Source organism: Podarcis gaigeae (genome assembly GCF_964106915.1).
Source record: "Podarcis gaigeae genome assembly, chromosome: 1".
Lineage (NCBI taxonomy): Eukaryota > Metazoa > Chordata > Lepidosauria > Squamata > Lacertidae > Podarcis > Podarcis gaigeae.
The window spans coordinates 9,005,261-9,021,028 of record NC_139678.1 but is presented as its reverse complement, the minus strand read 5'-3'; the positions used below and the strand labels follow the sequence as shown (position 1 = coordinate 9,021,028).

At 49.3% G+C, this 15,768-nt stretch overlaps 1 long non-coding RNA gene across 1 annotated transcript; it reads right to left on the bottom strand.

Moving 5' to 3' along the window:
• Positions 1–2,786: 2,786 nt before the first annotated feature.
• LOC310851648 lies at positions 2,787–5,615 on the bottom strand. The gene is made up of 3 exons (XR_014567785.1): positions 5,328–5,615; positions 5,033–5,245; positions 2,787–3,697 (listed from the first exon to the last, which is right to left on the bottom strand). It is a non-coding gene; the product is annotated as an uncharacterized lncRNA (long non-coding RNA).
• Positions 5,616–15,768: the final 10,153 nt, after the last annotated feature.

Genomic DNA, 15,768 nt, shown 5'->3' with positions numbered 1-15,768 from the left:
GAACTCTAGATCGGCGAAGTCCCATCTGAGTCTCCTCCCCCCTGACACCAGTTTAAGATCCTAGCCCTGCTCCACCTCTTGCGCTGCTCTCTCCTCCTCTGGGTCCTTCTGCCCGCTGGGGCATTGCCCTTTCTGGACTCTTCCGACGCTGAGTCGCTTAGCTCCTCCCCCTGCCTCCGGCGGGCTTTAGGACCCGGTTCCCAATCCTCATTCTCTGCTGTCCCGCGCTCCTGTACATTTGAAATTGCCTCTCGCGCCAACCCAGTGACCTTTCTCCTAACCGTCACACTACTTGTGTCACTGCTTCCCCCTTCCGGGACGCTGGCCGGATCTGACCTCCCCCCCGTTGTCTGACTCTCCGATGGAGGCGTGGTCAGCCCTGCCTCGTCCTCTCTCCCTGGTGGGGAATGCACTGGCCCCGATGCTTGGGACTCTTCCCCCCCACTCCGCTCTGGTGGGGAAGCTGGTCCTGATTTCCAACTACTGCTCTGGGAGTCCCTGCTGCTGCCTTGCTCCTGGGGCGTTCCCCTTGGGAACCCCCTACCCCTGGCCACCGGCGCCCCCTTCTGTGAATCTTCTGATTCGCTGGAGAGGCTCATGGAATCCCTCGGACCACTGTCATCTCCTACGCTCCCCTCGGATTCCTCCCCCTCGCTCTCCATCTCCTCTCTCCCCTGTGCCTCTGCTTCTGAACCCCTGACAACAATACATTAATACATAATCAAAATTAAAACAAAAACAAACCAAATAACTCCCCTGCCCCACACTAGTAAGCCAGGTGTTCCCCATCTTCTATTTGTGCATCTGGTTCTTCCTGCCTAAGTGCAGAACCTTACAATTGTCCCCACTGAAATTCATTTTGTTAGTCTTGGTCTAGTTCTCCAATCTGTTAAGGTCCTCTTGACTCTTGATTCTAACTTCTGCGGTATTAGCTGCCCCTCCCAGTTTGGTGTCATTTGATGAGCACCCCCATTTTGTGCTTCCTACCATGAAAGGTACGCGGGTGGCGCTGTGGGTTAAACTACAGAGTCTAGGACTTGCCAATCAGAAGGTCGGCGGTTCAAATCCCCGCGACGGGGTGAGCTCCCGTTGCTCTGTACCTGCTCCTGCCAACCTAGCAGTTCGAAAGCACATCAAAGTGCAAGTAGATAAATAGGTACCACTCTGGCGGGAAGGTGAACGGTGTTTCCGTGTGCTGCTCTGGTTCACCAGAAGCGGCTTAGTCATGCTGGCCACATCACCTGGAAGCTGTACGCCGGCTCCCTCGGCCAATAAAGCGAGATGAGCGCCGCAACCCCAGAGTCGGCCATGACTGGACCTAATGGTCAGGGGTCCCTTTACCTTTACCATGAAAGTAATTTGAAGCTGTTGCTAGGGGAAGCTTTTTCTTCAGGGACTACTCTATTCACGCCTGCAGGGTTGTTGTTTTTTTCATGTCAGTGCATCTCTTTATTTAAATCAGTAGACATTGATTTAGTAGGCATCGGTCCACCCAGCTCAAGAGCAGTTACTGCACTGATGGGCATTGGCTTTCCAGAATTTTAGAAAAGGAGTATTTGCTAGCTGTACCTGAGGATGTTGGAGGTTCAGCCTGGAACCTGAATTCAAAGCAGATGCTGTACCAATGAGCTCTCCCAGACAGGACCTTTTCAGTGTTGGCACCACACTTGTATAATTCCCTCCAGTTAGAAGCCTCTCTCTCCTCCTGCTTTGAAACCAGCACTGAAACTCTTTTCAGTCCTGTCCGGCATTTTACAATTTGTTGCTTTTTATTGCTCTCTTCTTGCATTCAGTGATGCTGCTATTTGTCTTCCTCTCCTCTGCCCTCTCTAGAGATCAATATTTGATTTGTTTTTGACTCGCTGTTATTCCCCCCAAAAAACAAAAACACCCTATTTTTACAAAAACATTTATTTACAATAAGCATAGATTCAAGAAAAAAATAAGGATAAAACAAAAAGAGAAAGGAAACTGGAACAAATGAGGTTCTTCACCACATTTCACATGATTCTCCCTCAATAAACATACTTGCCTCTCTGCCCATATTTGCATTGATAAATAATTATTTTGCAGGTATTATTCTGGCATTCTGCAGAAGTACATGCGAGTATGAAAAAAATATTAATTGATCTGTTTTAATCCATTTTCCCCCCCATTTCATTATTGTCATGTGTTTATTACTTTTGTTTGCAGGTTTCTTTGGGGAGGGAATGTTTTCTCAAAGTGGGAAGTAAATAATTTTAACAAATAAATGTTTAAATACGACCAAAGTAAAAGTAAAATAATAGTAACACTAGTACTTATTACTGAAACTGTCGATCTTTATGTATTCATTACTCCCCCTGCATAGGGCTGTGTATGGCACAGTACCGCATTCTGTGCAACCCCACAGATACTGAATCTACATCATAATATGTATGATTCCTTATCATTTTTTTAAAAATACCTGATGTGAGTCTCCAATGCATGGTTTTTACAATGAAAGTGTGGGAATATGAACACTCCTTTTTATATATGTAAGAGAACAAAAATAAATTAAAACTTCTGTAGCAACTTGATCCAAGGATGGGGGTGGATATACATCTAACAAATAAATAAGAAATATTAAGAAATCATTTACAGATAGGTAGCCGTGTTGGTCTGCCATAGTCAAAACAAAAAAAATTCCTTCCAGTAGCACCTTAAAGACCAACTAAGTCAGTTCTTGGTATGAGCTTTCGTGTGCATGCACACTTCTTCAGATGTGCATGCACACTTCTTCAGATGTGCATGCACACTTCTTCAGAAATCATTGTGACTCTTGGTTTCAGGTGCAGAAACGTCTTGGGCTACTGCTGGCATAGGCACTCTGCACATAAAAGACCTTCACAATTTTCTGGGGTCAAATAATGGGATTATTCTATTGCAGATTCTATTCTAAGGTTTGTATGAACTGGTTTTTTTTTTAAAAAAAAAATCGCAAACCGTTTAGAAGTCTGTTTTGACCTTAAGTGGTTTGTAAATATCATAATCATAATCAGCCTTTGTAGGTTCTGGCTAGAATAAATCCTTAGTCCTTTCCAAGTGATCTGTTTGTTAGTAAACAGAGACAGCAGCCCAGTATTATAAAACTGGAAACTTAGCTCAAGTGGGAGGCGGAATTCCGAATCCCGAACAGATGGAGGGAGCGTTGCAGAAAGAAATGGAAGAAGAGAGAAAAATCTGCTTTGTTCTGTTGATTAAATAAACAGCTTAGACTAACAACAAACAGTTTCTGGCTATCCCAAGACTTTCTCGCTCCCCTCCCCCCCCCCAAGTCCCCACATCTTGAAGCAATCAGCAGCTGAAAAGAGACTCGTCCCCCTGGCATCTCAGGTTAAAGAAGGGGGTCCAGGAAAATGTGGTAGAGCCATTACACGAAACCTGAGATGCGTTCATCGGGGACTCCAATTGCCATCGCATTAGGATTGATTGGAGACCAGCAGTACCGTAATGACCCGGAAAGAGGGGCACCCGGCGATTGTTCTTTCGCGTCTCCCGCTCTCCACCTCTTAGCTTATTCCTCCTTATTCTTCCTCTTCCTTTTCCAATCCGAGAGGTTTATGTTACCGGCAGCGGCTCTCCTCTTTTCTTGTTGTGCAAATTGTGCTCGAGGAAAGTAGAAAAGATCCGTACAATCCACTTATTATGCCAAGGGTTTGGAATTCTTTTCAGAGCCCTGTGGGGAAATTATAGTGGATAAAATATAAATTAAAGGGGGGAGGTTTGGAATGAAGTCTTTTAGGTAGGCTTTTAAAAAAACACAAAGGGGGTTGCTATTTTAATTAAGCGTCTGTTGAGATTTCCTACTGGTGCGGTGAGGCTCTGAACTGCGTGGAACCTTAGCCGAGGCGCAACGCAATCCTATACCTGCCTACTCAGAAGCAAGCCCTGTTGAACTCACTGGGACTTACTTCCAGGCAAGTAAATACAGGATTGCGGGTGTCAGGTAACAAGTTCTCGGCTTCTTTCTTGCTGCGAAGTCGGAGAGGGGGCCCCGATTCGGAAACGCACGGACTTGGAGGCGAACCCTATTGCTTTCAATGGCGATTTACTTCCAGGTAAACGAATTTGGCATACGGGAGGCGAGAGTAAAGTCGCTTAAAAAAAAAAAAGGAGGATACGATCCAGGCAAATTTTAAAATCTCCTTTAAATTTGCAACGCAGTCCCGAGTGTTTCTATTTAGAAATCCCATTGAGTTGAATGGAGCTTTGCCTCCAGGTTAGCGTGGATTGCAGCAGGACACGCGTGTTTACAACCCCTGCACTCCTTGGCAGGCTTTCCTAGGAAGAACACGCTCCACCGGCTCTCAAAATTGGGTTTACCTTTGAGTAAACACGTATAGGAGATGGGTCTGGGTATCCCTCCAATTCAAATGAGTTTTTCTCAGAAAAACCCACCTTAACTCGATGGGGCTCCTTATCCCACCACAAGCTAAGTGAGCACTGAGACCGAGCAACCTGCCCTGTGCGTGTCTACTCGGAAGTAAGCCCCACTTAGTGAGGGGGGAGAATCACTCCCAGTGGGGGATTTCCTTCCAAAGAGGCGTGCCTTGGATGCCGCGCGGGGGACCAGAGGCGCGATCCACACGCTCTTTGCGACTCGCTGCCTGGAATAACATCTCCGCTTCTTCGAGGGCAAGTCGGAACGCAAATCCCGGATTAATTCGGAGCAGGGTTCTTTTTTTAAAAAAAAAAAAAAGCGGAGTCACACAAAATTTGGTGATTTTGTAGATCTACCTATTTGAAACTGTCCATTTATGTTACAACACGGCCGTTTTAATTCCCCTTCCTCCAATGACCTAATTACGAAAGTTTGAAGGAGGAGAAGAAGTGGTGTGTTTTAGAAGCGGAGCAGGAGGGGGAATCGGAGGTTGCTCGCTGGCTCCGGAGAGAGAGAGGGGGGGGGCAAGTCTGCTGTGCGCTTTGCGCCAAAACAAACCGGCCCCGCCTGGTCTGGCTTTAACTGCAGCTCACTGGATAATGAACTCCATCTTTCCAAAGCGAACTTAACTGTTTATTTAGTGTCACCCCGCATTAACATCACTGGCACTTTCCTCTGAACAGAAGGAGCTGGAGGCTTTCTCCTCCAAAAAGGAAATTCTTTTTAGCTTAGACAGACTTCAGCATCCAGGATGTACATTAGTGGCGCAGGAGGAGGAGGAGGAGGAGGCGGCGGGAGCGCTGGTGCTGCGCCCTTGGCTGATTTTCACGATGATTGAAACCTCTGAAAGAAAGAGAGGAGGAATAACGTGGGCGGAGGACGGAAATCTGGGCAGTGGGGGGGGGGGAGGCACGTGCACTATTACCTGGGCTCCAAGTCTCCGCGTCCCCGTTTTCTGGAGCTCGTCTCCAGTCTCCCTTTGATCCGGACTGGCTCCTGTTTTCGCTCCGGTTCCGGCAAGCAGAGGACGCGCGGATCCAGCCCTGTTTAAGCACATTCCTTGAAACTGGCGGGGGAGGGAGCGCCCAGGCGGCGGCATATTTATTTGGCTGTGAGGAATAACCCCCTACTGTGTCCAGTGGGGCTGAACTTTTCCCTGGTAAGCGCGACTTCATTTTACAGCCTGGAATGTGCGCGTGTAGACCTCGCCCCCCCTGGAAATCAATGAGAATATGTCGACATTTTGCAGGGGAAATGATCCCCCCCTAATATGTGTGTAATACACTTCCGAGAGAGAGAGAGAGAGAGAGAGAGAGAGATGGTTGGATCCTGCCCCGGTTCCTGTGCACGGAAGTCAAACAAGATATCAGTGGGAGGCGAGCGATTCCAAAAGGAAACGTTTTTAGGTTTAGGGGTGTAAAAGAGATGGGAGGGAGAATCACATGATCACTTATAACCCATGTGGTGGGGAGACAACACGTTTTAATGGCTATTTAGTGGAGGGAACGTTTGTGTGCAACATGACCTTAATCGTGGGAACCGCTGCTTCTTTAAGAGTTTGTGGGAACTCGCGTCAATGGCAGCCTTGCATGTTTCTCAGGTGTGGGTGTGTGGGTGTTTGTGTGTGGGTGGGTGGGTGTGTGTGTGTGAGAGAGAGAGAGAGAAAGAGAGAGAGACAGAGAGCTGGATAGTGACACCAAAATTAAGTCCCCTTTTCATCAGGCAAGCTGGTTCATTGCTGTTTTCCGAAGACATAGAATCCTATAGAATCACAGAACTGTAGAGCTGGAAGAGGGACAGAGGGTCATCTAGTCTAACCCCGAATCGAACGCGGCTTGCAGCTCCTCTGCAGGATGCCAGACGCCACCATGGGGCGGGATGGGGCCAGTGGGGAGAGAGCGATGTCTATCCCAAGCCGGTGAAGCAAACCCACAGGGCTTCATATTTCAGGCATTTAAGCCCCAGCCCCGCCCACCTGACTGGCTGGCTGAGGATTGGCTGGCTCCCTTCCCAAGCCAGCCTGCTTAGGATCGGACTTGGAGGGCAGAAGGTGCCCAGTTCGATCCCCGACATCTCCTGTCTAAACCCGACGTGCCGCTGCCAGTCAGTGTTGATAATACTGGCCAAAGGGGACTAACTGTCTGATGCAGTATATAAGGCAGTTTCCATGGATGCTTCAGTTGAAATTCCTGCGTTGCGGGGTTGGACTAGATGATCCTCGGGTCCCTTCCAACAATTCTATGATGTTCCATAGAGAATTTTCAGCAGGGAGATTGGCTACTTTTCTCATCCCGAACCTCATATCCCGTTTGGAAAGGTCGCAGTCCTGAATTCTGGCAAGAGGAAGTCCCCTTGGAACAGGGGTTGGGGTTTTGCTGTAGGGGAGAAAGGACGGGGCCGCTCGCGCTTTATTTTAAAAACCTGAAATGTTCTCTGTTGCCTGGGATTTCTGCGAAAACCCTCAGGGGCTTTCCCCCCCACTGGCTACCGGGGAAAGCACTTCAGTGAAGCGGTGGCGGCAACAGATTTTTTGAAGTCTCTTGAGTTCAGTTCTTCCCTCTGCCACGAACTCGGGATGCGTCCTCGGGCAAGTTACTAACATAACCCGCATTCAGACTTCACAGTTGAGGAGAACCGGCAAGTGGAGAAGGCGCCGCCGACCAGCAACGTTTCCCCTCTGGCTCCTGCACGTAACGTCTGAACGGAGGGAGCCTGCGTGGAATCTGGAATCCTATACACGCGAGTGCTCCTTTGCCTTCAGACGTTACTGCTGTAGGCGGGGGTAGCTACTCAGCGCTCACCATGTGAGCCAACTGCTAGGAGGCAATAAAATATTTGAGGGGGAGGGTCCCCCCCAAGTTGATGGGCATTCCCATTCACATGGTGCCCGTGCACCGCGTTGCATGATTGATTGCGCGGGGCAGGACTTCCTTGCCCCCCGCCGCCGCCCCAATATTTTATTCAAGTTGGCACCCCTAGGCGCCGACATCTGGCTTGTTCTGCCTTACCGGTTAGTATAAGTGGCGACGAGGGAGCCTTCCTTCTGTATCCCAGAGCGCATGGAAGCCCGTGCTCCTGAAGGCTCCCGGACTTCGTTCAGACGTTCGTTCCTGAACACGCGTCTGAACACGGGGACTGCAACCAGAGCAGCCGCTCATCTCCTGCCCTTGCGCCGCTGAAACACATACAGGGGCGCACAACCACCATAGCTGTCAACGTTTCCCTTTTTTTAAGGGAAATTCCCTTATTCCGAATAGGATTCCTCGCAAAAAAAGGGGGGATGTTGACAGCTATGTCCTCCTCTCTCACACACATATATTTCCTAGAATCTTAGAGTTGGGAGGGACCCCAAGGGTCATCTAGTCCAACTCCCTGCAATGCAGGGATTTATTGCATTTATTAATTGCCTTTCTAGCCCATCACGCGCGGAATGCGTGGGAATGGCGTTACGGCGGGGCGTTTAGGGAAGAGCTGAAAAGGCGCATCTTTCACTAGAAGGCCGGGGAGCGTGTGGCCCTTCAGATGTTGTTAGCCTCCACTTCTCCCCGTCCTCTCTGACCAGCCGGGCCTGATGCGGCGCTGCGGTCCACAAACATCTGGAGGAGCGACCGCGGGCTTCCTGGCGACGCTCCCCTCTTTCCTGGGCTCCTCCAGAGCTCGCAGGGTGACACCCGCTTTGTTTTCACAGGTGTCTGGAGGGCAGCGATGGCCAGCCGGTCCCCCGAGCCTCCTTCGGGGGTTCTTCTTCCTCTCCCTCCTTTCAGACGCCTTTTTGCACGAAACGCTTTTCAGCCCCGGCGCGGTGGACGCGTCTCCAAAATCGCGCCCCTCTTCTCTTTCAGTGGTTTGAATTTTTTCAGGGGAGGAGGAAGCGCAGAGAGGGAGGAAAGCAGGGGAAAAAAGAGCTAAAGGGGTTGTGAGAGAGAGAAGACAAGTCCTTTATTGTTTAGAAATAAGCCAACCCTCCGCACCCCTCCTTTCTTTCCTTCTTTTTCTCTCTCGCTCCCTCCCTGCGTCTCTCTCTCGCTCTCTTTCCTCTGCGCTTAGCAGCTCAGAGAGGGTGAGATCCGGTATCACGTTGCAGATTCCCACTAAAGATAACGAAATGTGATCTATTTTTCAGAGCGGCAAGTGGATGGGAACGAAGCCGTCCACGACAGAAAACTCATTTGCTAATGGGCTCGGTTTTGGGTTTCCTTCGCGTCTCCAGGGTCGGAAATCGCTGGAGTTTTGGGTTACTGGCCGCACTTATAACTGGCCGCATTCTGCAAATCCTTTTTTCTGCTTTAATTAATTAAGGAGCAGCGCCGATCATTCCCCAGAAACCATTCTTCCCTGGGCTCTTTCCCTCAGGCCGCGCACCAATAAGGTCTTGTTTACGTTCTGCATTTGGAAGTAACCAGGCCCGAAAGGTGGGCAAATTTCTCGCCAGCCTCTCCCACCCCCACCCCCACCACTCCGCCCAAACCACAGATGCGTGCCTTATACCCGTGGACAGTTCAATTTCACGCTGCAAATCGATTTTCGAAGGTAACAGCCTTCGGATTGTCCACAAAATTCTGCCACTTACGCCCCACGGAGGTTCCTGTTTTGTTTGTTTTTTGGGGTTCTTTTAAAAATAAAAATCTAGCGTCCATTCATAAAGAAATTTACGCCCCATGCTGTGGATGTTTATTTATTCAGGAGAAAACTCCCTTGAATTCATCAGAGTTTGTCCTCCCTACGTGTGCTTAGTAGGGTCGACGTGTAAAATGTGTGTGTGTGTGTGTGTTTATATAGAACAGTCCTCTGTTCACAAACTGGGTACACTGAGTTGAAATTGGGTTTGGCATCATCTGGCGAGGAGACTAAGGATGCTGTCCTGACCTGTACTTACCTGAGTGAAATAAACTCAATGCGACTTCTGAGTAGAAGGGGGTTATTGTGCCGCACTTACCTCGGAGTAAATGTCCCAGTTTACACGGTGGATAAGCGTGTATAGGATTGAACGGTCAGGCAAAAGCCTTTAAATGGGGGGGGGTCATATCAATAGAAATTTTTGGACGTGTAAACTGTCTTAATATAGCACAAGTAGAAGCTGTTTTGTGCAATAACTTAAGGTGTTGAACACACACAAACAGCTGCTGAGTAGTGTCTGTCGCTTAAAATGTTTATATTTTATATGGGACTTTATCTATTTCATTAGCACTCCAGCCTAATACACCTAAACTAGCTTGTCTGATGTGATTGTAATGACACTTGCATTTCAGGAGGAAATTGCTCACGATGTTCGTGGCAGAAAACAATTCCTGCCAGTCGGGTTTACTTCCAAGTAAACATGCTTAGAATCCGAGGCTCTCCTGTATTTTATTTTATTTATCAGACCTTCCCATTAATCATGCACTGTGAGAGGAGCACTGGTCCTGAACCTATGCACAATTACTCGGGAGCAAATCCCCTTAAATTCGGTAGGGCTTACTACTTCTGCGAAGACGTGCAGAGGTGTGGATGGGATCCTGCCTCTCTGCCTCCTCTTCAGGCGTTTAGACTTACCTTTGAGGAGAACAAGAGATCAGGGAGCGGGACCACGCCGAATAGGCTTTCTATCTGGCACCCGAAGGGAGCCCCCCCCCGCCCGGCGCGCGCGGGCTTCCACGCGGGGGCTCGCTCCTTTCAGACGTTGGCGCCGTACACGTGGACGCCAGGGAGAGGATCTAGTCGGCGCGCGCGCGCATTCTCCTTAACGGCGCATAGAAACGCTGTTTTTGTAAACTGACTCCGCGGAAAATGCGGCTGCGAAATAATAAGACAACAGTCGGGTGACCCGATGTTTCAAATGATTATTTATAGCAAATTCTTTTCTCTGAAAAGGCTCAATGAAAAACAACAACGCCGCAAAGGGACGTCAGGGCGATGCGCTTCTCCTTTCGGCTAGTTGGTAAATTTGCAACGCGATTCCATATCCGCCTTTTTTTGCGGTCTGATTTGGAGAAGTGAAAGGGACTGGTTTTTATAAAACATAGCAAGTGATGATGACCGTCCGCAGTTAGCTCTCGCGTGCAGGACTCCCAGCATCAGGTTAGAGACCCCCTTGTGGCGCAGGAAAGCTCTCGGTCTCTACGTTCCCTTGTTTATAAAAGCGAATTATTTAATCTCCGCGTTAGGAAACAAATATCACTTTTTGTGGCTCGTCGGCGATTGCAGCAGAAACAGAATGATTTGCAACAGAAATGAGACTTAACTGAGCGCAAAACGACATTGAAATGAATTTTTTACTCGCAAGGAACACCGCTCTTGCGTCCTGAACGAGTTAGGCGAAAATCAGTTCGGAAAGAAACCAAAAGCGGACTTTAAACTGCCAAGTATTCTCTGCAGAGCCGGATATAAATGTTTAGGGGATGTGGGTGTAAGTGTTGGAGGGTTCTCCACAAACACACAACACACAACACACACACACACAGATTAATCCAGAGCGTTGTTCGTAGCCGACTGCTGCTAGATAGCATGTGGGCTCTGCTGATATATTTATAACCGGCCCTTTAAAGAGAATCCTCAGCCCGTCCAGCGCGGAGCTACAGAATGATAAATCCCGTGTTTGCTTCTCAGACGTTTGAAAAGGATCCCAGGGGAGGGAAGCGGGTTGAGGGGGTTGGTGGCAGCAGACAAATAGCTGTCAGGCCGGAGAGAGAGTTATCTCCACCAATTTGGTTCAGATCTGTCTTTCGCCTCGCCCGCCAGTCCTGCAGGTATAATCTGTCAGACCTTTGGCCTCTTTTTTTAAAAGAAGACTTAAAAAAAAAATCCCTCCTGTCCTTATTTTAAAAGCATTAGCCGCGGTAAACATCCATTTGAGCTCTTTGAGAGAGGCATTTTTTTCCGGGGGTGGGGGGGAAGCTTTCCAACCTCTCTCTGCTAAACGGAGGGGGAAAATATTTTGCGCATCTGTTATAGACTTTGGGGTAGGTTGGAGCATATAATTTTGTGAGTGTGTGTGTGGAGAGAGAGAGAGAGAGAGAGAGAGAGAGAGAGAGAGAGAGAGAGAGAGAGAGAGAGAGAGAGAGAGAGACACGCCTTTCTAAAGAGTCGCGTTCCGGTCCCCACGCAGCTGCCTTGTCAATAAGAAGTCCGTTCCAAGTCGAGACATTTTTTGCTGGCAGGACATTCATTGCAGCAGCTTCTCTGAAGGCATCACGATGACCAAAATAAAGTGGGGGAAAGTACCAGATCGGGTGGGACAATTCGTTGCACCGGCCGAGGGGAGTGGGTAGAGATTGTCTCTCCATATGCATATTATATCCACACGCATAAAGTGGTGTAATGGTGCCAACTTGAATAAAAAAATTGGGGGGGGGTGCTGATCACAAGACACACGCACCATTTGACTGGCAATGCCCATCAACTTGTAGAGAGCTGGCCCCCTCAAAATATTTTATTGGGGAGCGAAGGGCCAACTGCCCCTAACTTGTGGCTCCTATGCAGTGATTCTTTCAGAAAAAGATGGGGGGGGGCAGATGTCGTCCAGGGCCCGCTTTGCAGAGTGTGCAGGAGGGGGTCTCACCTCTTGAAGTCGTGGAAAAGGAAAAGATCCGCCCCAACACTCACCTAATGCCTTTAAGTCCATATGGTCTTAAATTGCTAAACTTTGACCATTGCGTGATGCACAGCCAAGGCGCTTGGGCCTGCCTTTCTCTGGCTTAAGGGCACTTTCTGCAAGATCCAGAAAGATGAGAAGAACCGGATTCAATTCAGCCCCAAACGAACGGGCTCCTCGAGTGTGCAAAAGAAAACCCAGCCCCGTTTTCAGACCTGGCGGTCAAAAGCCAAGGCGCGAAAGTGTCTTTGCCTTGTGGTTTCATAATACCGAGGCACAGAGCAGACCGACCAAGGCAGAAGGGTTGTTTGACCGGCGCGGTCGTTTTCGGGAGCAAAGAGGATCCTATGCATTTTCACGTGACAGGGACACGCAGAGAGGCGTGCAAACAGATGGAGGAGCAGTGGGCCTTCTTTCTGCGGACCCGAGTTAGGTCATTTTAAGGCTGTGGAATTAAGGATCTTAAGCGCAACCGCTGTCTTTGGATGGCAAATGCGCGTTTCTTCAAAATGTGTCCTGGCCTGATGTAATTTTAAATCTTCTTCCACTGTATTACTTCTTGGTGAGCAGTTCTACACAAACCCTGCTGCCTGCATGCTTTCCCTTTTATTCCTGCGAGTAAAAGGGGAGAGAAAAAACGACGTAAAAGAAAAGAAAAACTGATAGCCAAGCATTCCGGGTGCCACTCCGCGAACATCTCTGATCTAGGCAGCCTCTACAGGGGTTTCAGCCCTCCTACTAAGGGAGAGGGACACCCGGGCCTTCCTCAGCCGTCCCCTAACATCTAACTTCACGGGGTTAGTTATAGTCACCGTCGCCGTGCCTGTCAGTGTGGTCTCGCGTTCCCACTACAAGCGACGTGGGCGAGCAACACAACACGTGTTCAGATTCCAACCTCTACGACCTTCCGATGGAAGGAATATGACCCGGTTGGAAAAGTCAGTTAGGATATATGAACATCAGTCCAACCAAGGACAAAAACCAAATCTCAGGTCTGATTCACAAACCTGCTGAGACGAGGATGAAAACTAGTACAGTGGTGCCTCGGGTTACGAGCTTAATTCGTTCCGGAGGTCCGTTCTTAACCTGAAACCGTTCTTAACTTGAGGCACCACTTTAGCTAATGGGGCCTCCTGCTGCTGCCACTGCGCTGCTGCTGCGCGATTTCTGTTCTCATCCTGAAGCAAAGTTCTTAACCCAGGACTATTTCTGGGTTAGCAGAGCCTGTAACCTGCAGCCTATGTAACCTGAAGCGTCTGTAACCCGAGGTACCATTCTTGAGCGCTAAAGGAAGCCTAATGCTGCGATCCTATACACGCACCGGGGAGCTTTAAGTCCCAACCAGCATTCATAGGATTGCGCCTGTACGCTGAAGCTGAAACCCCGCGGAAGCAAAAAATAAACAAACCACAAGGGGGGGGGTGTCAATAGAACAATGGGGTATGGATGGAGGGGTCGCTGGAACTATGCCCGCGAAGCATCCTAAGTAGTAAAAAGCGCGATACAAATGCTAAAGTATTATTATTATTATTATTATTATTATTATTATTATTATTCGCAGTTGGGGAAGGGTCGTAGCCCCGTGGCAGAGCATCTGCCTGAGACCCCCTACTGGAGACGACACAGATCTGGACGCAGCAGTCAGTGGTCTGACTGGGCAGGAGACAGCTCCCCACGTTTCGAGTTGGGAATGAATTGGACGGCTGACATCTACCGGACTTTGCTTCTAGATACAAAGATGTGGGATCAAAACAGACGCGCGATTGGTTTTAGGGGTGCGGGGCGACCACCTGCCATGCTTAAGGACCCTGACTTCGAAGCAAGTCCCCATTCTCCCTACTTTTTGCTGCACCATCCGACTTAACACCGTTATCCCTCTGAACGTGGAAACGTAGGGCGGCCTTATAGTGCGCCATCAGGTTTTGGGGAGTCCAGGAGTCTCTCCCAGCCTTCATTGGAGCTGCACCCGCATGCAAGGCAGATGTTCTGACATTGAGATGCTCTGACATTACCTTCTCCTAATCCAGCGGTACCCAAAGCGGCGCCCTCCATAAATTGAGGGACTATAACTCCCGTTATCCAGGACCACGGGCCAAACTGAGGCAGATGGGAGTTGTAGTTCAACAGCACCTGGAGGGCACCTCACCGGTCTTCAATCCCTCTGGTGTTTTTTGGGGACCCCGGGAGTTCTGCCTGACTAGATGCACCTCAAAAAGCGTTCTCTCCTCGTAAGCGCCGCTGTTGGTCACTTATCGCCTCCAAGATAAGTACAGCTCATAAAAGACTCTTCGTTTCGTTCTTTTCCGCAGCGCTGCTGCTGCGCTTATCTCGCCCTCATTGTCCTTATCTCAAGCCCTGCCCTTGCTACTGACAATGGATTACCTTTGTTTGGAGAGGCTCTAATTGTTTCTCCCTCCCTCCCCCAAATCATCTTCCTCCTCCAGGAGGAACCTCCTAATTGCTTTTTGAACCAAAATGAGGATTAGCAGAATTCAAGGGAGGGCGCGGGTGGCTACGCGCAGTGCAGAAAATACGGTAAGACAATTCTGACACCACCCGCAACCCCGACTAGGGTTGCGCCAGCTCCCCACAACATACTAAGTTGGTCGCGAGCCCCATTGAATTCAAGTGACAGCTGTTTCCGAGTCACCATCCACAGAATCGGGCAACATCATTGGCGTTTTTACAAGGAGGGCCAGCTCTCGATGGATGGGGGTCCACGTCCCTGATTAATATGCCGAGGACAGCAGCTTCATTAGGGGGGAAAACAACAACTGCATTTCAGTTTACTCGGAAATAACCTGCGCTCCGTTCAGCGCGCCTGACTTCCAGGGCAGGATGCGCAATTACGCGGCGATCAGGTCACATTGCAAGAGGGCCGGAGACGCTTACTCCGGAGTCATCTTGCTGAGGCCGCCTTGGAAGGAGTGTTTCAGCCCGGTACCGTTCGTTCCAGAGCGGATCGCGGATTTTAAATAGGCCTAACTCCGTCTGCACAGGCGAAATATGTGCTGGTTCGATTCCAGCACCTATTACTTAACGTCGACAGGGTGCCCTTTCTGTCACCTTACGTTTGGAGGCTGTATTGACCGCAGGGGCATCGCTTTTCGTGATGTAATTGGAATACGCGCTCCTGCGCGCTCCCGCGTCCGCTCCTGGCATAATTCGAATTCCCACCAATTTACACGCAGGCCTTCTGCAACACAACTCCTGGTGGCAGCCCAAAGGCATCGCTTTTAAGCTTCACCTCTTTGAATGCAAAAAATAAATAAATAGTAATATGTATTTCCGAGGAGGGTGATGATTAATAAATGAATGAAAGAAAGAATAAATAACAATAAGATGCCCACCTCGCCTCCCTAGCCTCTTAAGACATAGTTATGGAGCTCCTTTCATTATTTATCGCGCGCCATAACCTATTCATCAGGGGCATCATTTATTCATTCTCAACATTAAGGTAATTAAATATGAGCTCACCAGGAATGAACAGGTCTGAAAAAAAAGGCGGGGGGGGGGGCGAAGGGAGAGGAGGTTTGCTGGCTGGCTGGCTGGCTAGCTAGAGGAGAGATGGGCCCGCAGAGGAAGGGGGAGAGAGCTGGGTTGGGTATGGGTGGCTGTCTTTTTCTTTTTTCTTCTTAAAAAAAGAGAGTCTGCAATAATTGATTTGCACAGAGTTTAGTTCCCCTTAGGTGACACTTGAGAAGCAGCTCGAATTGCAGGGTCCTGACGTGTCTCCCCTCTGGAGGGAGGAGGAGGAGGAGGAGGAGAGAGCGAGAGACCAAGAGCCGCCCTATCT